The 6000-nt window shown below is 61.4% G+C and overlaps 1 protein-coding gene across 1 annotated transcript in view; it reads left to right on the top strand.

Moving 5' to 3' along the window:
- Nucleotides 1-570: 570 nt before the first annotated feature.
- LOXL3 (lysyl oxidase like 3) overlaps nucleotides 571-6000 on the top strand; it is a 44211-nt gene continuing 38781 nt past the window's right edge. The window contains exon 1 of the mRNA XM_067558849.1: nucleotides 571-686. The gene's annotated coding sequence lies outside the window, so the exon portion shown is untranslated. The remainder of the gene's footprint in view (nucleotides 687-6000) is intronic.

Here is a 6000-nt window from a genome sequence, read left to right as displayed (position 1 = left end):
GTTGGTTTGTCTTGCTCTGCGGGGAGCTTGCTTTTGATGATGAACTTGGCAAGGCAGGGATGAGGTGAGGGCAGCGGGAGCCCTGTGGCTTCTCAGGGGTCAGCTCTCTTCAGTTCAGTAGCAACCCCTCCCAGGGACCCCGCCTGCCAATGGTGGGGCACCCGAGCCCTCCCTCCTCATCCGGCAGGGAGCTGGGAGGGGCCCTTGTTTGTGGGGCCAGGGGGCCCGGGCGGGATGGGGCGCTTGGCCCCTGTCACCTTACAGTGCTGAGGGACAGGCAAACCCCAGAGGGAGCAGGAGGGCAGAGCCCCCAGGCCCCATCAGAGGGGATTCCATATGCGGCGAGCCTGGGGCTGGGCCCGGGCCCCCCACAAACCCGGCGCCTGCCGCGGTGGGGCTGGGCCCCCTACAGGCCCGGTGCTGGTCCGGGGTCCGATGGGGTTTGACGCGGAGCGGGCCGGGCCGGGCCGGGCGGGCCGCGCTGCTCAGGCCGCAGGGCGCGAGGCGGGCGGTGGCGGTAACCGGCCCTGCGAGGCTAAACGGGGGCGGGGAGAGGGGCCGACACTGCCCCGGCTCCACCCAGCGGCCAGCTCAGGCCCCGGCCCCGGCCCCGGCCCGACCCCGAGGAGCAGCCCTTCGGCCCTGCCTGCAGCTCCGAGTGCGCCCGGCCGGGAGAGGGGCGCCAGGTAACCCCGCGCCGGGCCGGGTTGCGGGGCCGGGGGGCGCCGCGGGCGGTGCTCGCGCTGCGCGTTAAACACTCGCGGGGTCTCGGTGTCGCCGCGGTGCTTGGCCGCCGCTCCCCGGCCGGGCTGGGATCGGGGCTGGGGCTGGGCTGGGCCGGGGCCGGGATCGGGGCCGGGTGTGTGACGCTGCGGGGCTCCTGCCCCGTTTCACTGGAGAGGTGGCGGAGCGCGATGCTGTGTGTTGTGGTGGGGCTGTGCCGTGTGGGGTGTGCAGTGTGTTGGGGCATCAGAGGACAGTGTGAGGTGCGGGTTGGGTGTGGGGGTGTGCAGTGTGTGGGGTGCGGGTTGGGTGTGGGGGTGTGCAGCGTGTGGGTTAGGATGAGGGTGTGCAGTGTGTGGGGTGGGGGTGGCGTGTGTGCAGCGTGTTGGGGTGTCTGGACAGTGTGGGGGGGTTGGGTAGAGTGTGGGTGGGGTGTGCAGTGTGTTGGGGCATCGGTGGACAGTGTGAGGTGGGGGTTGGGTAGAGTGTGTGTTGAGGGGGCTGTGGACCGTGTGTGTGCTGGGATGGGAGTTGTGTACTGGGTGAGCGCTGTGTGTTGCAGACTTGTGTATTGTGTAGTTCAGGGAGTGCTGTCTAGTGGGAACGTGTGTATAGTGTGTGTGGAGACCGAGTTGTGTGTTGCGGGGCAGCTGTCTGTGTGCAGGAGTTGCACAGTTGCGGGGGGTCTGCACAGTGCATGTATGTGAGGGCTGGGTGGGAGGCATGTGCTGTATTGCTTCGGGGTTGTGCAATTGAGGTAACTTACGGTGTGTGTGGGAAGAGGGCTGTGTACTGAGGAGTGTACAGTGTGTTGTGGTTGTGTTGCTGGGGGTATTGTGTGCTCTGCTATCCCTGTGCAGGGTTCTTTCAGCACAGTGGCTTGTTTGTGGAGTGTGGTGTAGATGGGGGTTGTTGTGTAGTGTAGGGCTTGTGTGGCGTGCGTTGGGTTTGCTGCCTAGCGCTCCTGGCAGCCAGCAGCTTGTCTGCTGAGCTGTAATTTATAAACCTCCGAAGGGGACTCAGAATTTCCACAGCGGCTGGAATTTGCAGCCGCTCTTGGAGGAGCATGTGTTACAAGGGAGGGGGACCTGATGTTGGGGGGCCTCCATTTATCCTCCGAGGAGGGGCCAGCCCCCAGTTCAGATGTCTCCAGCAGCAGCGTTTGGTAAGGCGAGCGCTGGCTGGTGGAGCAGGGTCCGTGCCCCCTGGGTAGTGCTCAGCAGCTGTGCCAAGTGGAGCAGCCTGTGCCCTGGGAGCATTGGCAGTGCTGTACCCAGCGGCCGTCTGGGGCTGGCGGAGTTTGCAGACGGCTGAAGCGGTCCAAGTGTCTGCACATTCCATCTAGGTCACTCTCTGCAAACAAGCTGCCGGCTGCAGCTGCTCAGAGCCCCAAGCGGACCTCAAAGAACCCACCCAAGCCAGCCAAGGGCCATGCTGGCATCCACCACACCTGCTGGGCCCTGGGCAAAGGCCTCTGCTGCTCCCTCCTTCCAGGCTCTGGTGCAGCAGCGGGGGTACCCATGGGGGATCCGGGGGGTGGGCAGAGCTATACTGGCTACACTGAACTCCCTGATCTATAGGGGGCGGCAGCAGCTTCAGGAAAGGGGCAGAAATCGGCAGCTTGAATGGCTAGTGGCCTCCCACCCCCTGGCTGTCTCATCGAGAGGTCCCCAGCTCTGGCTCTGTGCCTCAGTAGCTGCATGGGGCTGGGGATGGGCATAGCTCACAGCACCGGCAGGGGCTTTGCTCCAGCCCCTTGTGTTCCACTGTGCTGAACCATGGGCCAGAGGGAGAGAGCATTTGTGCCGGGGAGTAGGTTACAATACCAAGCAAGGAGAATGGTATAGTGGTTAGTGCAGCACTGATGGGAGGACACAGCCCTGCTGCTGGGTACGTAGCACTGTGTGTAACGGTGGCCTCTCAACTCTCCCTGCACCTCCCCAGCAGCTAATGAAACACCTCCAGCCCCCACCCTGCCCAATGGAGCCACAATTGCCCTGGCACCTGCCTCCCCGTGGGACTGAAGCTGCTCCAGCATTGCCCACGGCAGGGTCTGCCCTGCCCTGCCTTGAAGCTCCGGCCGCCTCACCTGTTCTTCCCTGTTGGAGGGTCACAGCATCCTCTGCCCTCCCCCCTCCAGCCCTGCTCGTTCAGTGGGGCTGAGCTCCCTGGTCCCTGATCACAGCTGTTGCAGTTGTCTTACAGTGCAGGGAAGCAGTTCTCTTTGGAACGGGTCCCCGGGTCCTGGGCTGGGATTGCTCTTGCCTGGGGATGGGGCTGGAGCTGGCACCTAGCTGGGTATTCTTGCCCTGGTCAGTAGGGCGCCTGAGTGCCGCCTGGAGAGGGAGATGCTGCCGGGAGTGCTGGGGTGAGCTCCCTCCCTCCTGCTGTGGGGCTGGAAACAGGCACAGCCAGTGTGAGTGAGTGAGGGGCTCTTGCAAGGGAGCTCAGGCACAGAGCTGAGGTGTGGCACACAGTGGTCTCCTCTCCTGTGGCAGGGAGTTCCATAGGCCAGGGAAGGCTCCCAGGGCAGTTCTGCCTCCTGTTCCTAGGAGCTCCTGGCTGGCCCCCATGGACATTGTCGTTGTCCTGGTGATGTGACTGTCACAGTGGCTGCTGAGGGAGGCGTCTCTTGGGAAACCAAATACCTTGGGGGCTTGGCCGCAGGCCAGTGGCTCAGAGCTGGGCTCTGTATATAGTGGGGAGCCAGGCAGAGAGCAGGGCCCTGGGAGACATGCTTATGGAGCCCTGTGCCGTTGTGTTTCACCAGGTGGAGGCCTTGTGCTTAGTTAGGAGAGCTGCCATTGCCAGTCTGGGGCCAGCAATGCAAGGGGTCCCCAGGGCCAGGCTGTGCCTGACAGGACAGGACACAGTCCTACAGTAGCTGCTTTCCTGCCCGTGGGCACGGAGGATGGAGCATACACTGCTCTGGCTGTTTAAGCGCCAGTAGCAGTGAGATGCCCAGAAGACCTCAGGGAGGCTTTGCTTCCCTGGTCTGGAGGGGCCTGAATTATCTTTAAATGGCTATTTTTATGCAGCATCTTCCCCAGCTCGGGCTGGTGCAGCTGTGCCCTCAGGGCACAGTTGGGACGGCAGCATGTCCTTGCATGCTCCCTTTGGCCCAGGCAGCTCACGGACAGGGTGAGTCTCAGAAGTGAGGCGGTTTTATTGTGAGCACCAGGCTAGTCCCTGATGGCCAGATATCCTTTGTGTTAACGCCAGGGCAGCGGCTTGTGTCCTGCCCCTGTTACCGGGCTGTGAGCCTGGCCTACTCCCCAGCCCAAACTAGGGAGCCCCCAGAAATCCCCTGTTTCTACAGGATTGTCTTGGCCGCACCTCTACTTCCTCTCAGAGCCTCTGTTCACCATAGGCTCCAGGCAGGCCGAGAGGGACCATAGAGGCTGGGGCCTGGCCCCACCCCTCCCATGCACACAGACTTGTGTCTGTTGTGGGCAGAACGGTTCACCTGGCTCTTCCTGTGGCACTGGGATTACGAAACTCTCTGCCCTAGAGGCCCAGCTGCAGCATGGAGCGCTGCTCAGTTCCTGAGAGAGGAGGGCTGTGGAGCCCAAGATAGCACAGGCGTCTCTGAGGCCCTGAGGTTACTCAGAGAGCGTGACCGTGGATGTGTGTCACTTTTCTTGCCAGGCCCCCCAGTTGCATGCGGCGCTTGACTCAGCAGGAGAGCCAGAAGTCGTTTGAGCCCCTGACCTGGCTGTGGGCCCCTTGCGGAGGCTGTGTTGGCTGGGGCCGCAGGCCTGTCATGGACAGAGAGGGAATGGAGGAAGGTGGCTGGGTCAAACTGTAGGCAGGGTTTCTGCACAGGGCTTCTGCTGCTGCCTTCATGTGGCCCCTGGGCAGTGGGCAGTCTAGTCCTTGGAGAGGGACTGACTGAGACTAAGGATTCTCCAGCTGTGACTTCCTGTCTTAGCAGCCTTTGCCCAAGTGCTGTCTTGCTCGTGTGTCTGACCCTGGGACCCCTAAGGTTTGTCTTTGCCCTGGACAGAGCAGCAGCCCTTCCTGGTGCCACCTGGGAATGTCACTAACGTTGGTTCCCCCAGTACACCTGGCTCCATCCCTGCCCTATGCTCTGTATGTGGAGGGAGCGTGTCCTGGCAGCAAGGTTGTCTCCCGTCCCAGCCCATCGAGCTGCATCGCTCCCAGCACCATTGCTGCCCAGCTATTCAGTGTGGCCCTTCTTGTTCTCTGCTGCATTATTTCATGGAGGAGCAGCTAGGCTGTGGGATGTGAACTTGTAAACAAGGCCAAGTCACCCCTTACCTTTCTCTTGGATAAACTAAATAGATTGAACTGCTTCGGTCTCTCGATGACAAGGTTGTCAGACCTTGCATCATTCTTGTAGCGCTTCTCTGATCCCTCTCCTAGTGGTCGACAACCCTTGTGGAGGGTGAGCACTAGAACTGAATGCAATGTCCTGGGATAGTCTCACAAATGCTGTCTGCAGAGGTAACACCACCTCCCTGTTCTTGCTCTAGTTCTCAGGGTCAGTTCTTTCTCTTACCCAGAGTGTCCCTCGGGGAGCTCGTGCTCAGCTGGTTTGCACCAGGACCCGTAAGGCTCTGTCAGTCGCTGCATTCCGGGGTTCAGTTTCACCTTACACCTGACTTACATCCTTCGCTCCTAGATGGATGGCCTGGCACTTGGCTGTATTAAAATGCATGTTGCTCAAATGAGCCCACTGTACCAAGCAGCCCAGCTGGTTCTGCTTAACTGATCCATCCCTGTATACCACGCCACCCATTCTGGTGTCCTCTGAACATTTGACCAGCGCTGATTTAGTGTTCAGTCCGGATCCTGGCTCAATACTGACGAGTGTGTTCGGGTAGTAGGCTGTGTGCTAACTGGCCCTGACCCTGGCTGTCAACCCATCAGTGAGGACCTGGGATCCCGAGCAGAGGGTTGGCCCCTGTGGCTCGGCAGGTGAGCCGCGCATTCCTACTCAGGCTGTGCTCTGCCCCGTCACAGTGACACTGTACAAGCAGCTCCAGGTTATCATTGCTGGTTTCTGTTGCAGGCCAGTCCCTGCCCCAGGAGCACACACTGACCATAGCAAGGGGGATGGTGCAGAGAGATGGGGCCAGGTAGCAATGATGAGGTGGTCACGCAGGCCCCGGGCCATGGGCCTGGTTAGGGGGAATGAGGGCTACATTGGGGGCAGATAGGAGTAGCTTTCCCAGAAAGAGGGGTTGGGGCGGGGGAGGCAGGATTTGGCCATGGCCTGGATGAGCGGGTGGGGGAGAGGAAGGTCAGAGTACG

Source organism: Emydura macquarii, unplaced genomic scaffold (genome assembly GCF_026122565.2).
Source record: "Emydura macquarii macquarii isolate MOO-44397 ecotype Brisbane River unplaced genomic scaffold, CSIRO-AGI_Emac_v2 contig_2193, whole genome shotgun sequence".
NCBI classification, from domain to species: domain Eukaryota; kingdom Metazoa; phylum Chordata; order Testudines; family Chelidae; genus Emydura; species Emydura macquarii.
The sequence above is the reverse complement of the archived record's forward strand: the minus strand, read 5'-3'. Positions and strand labels throughout refer to the sequence as shown.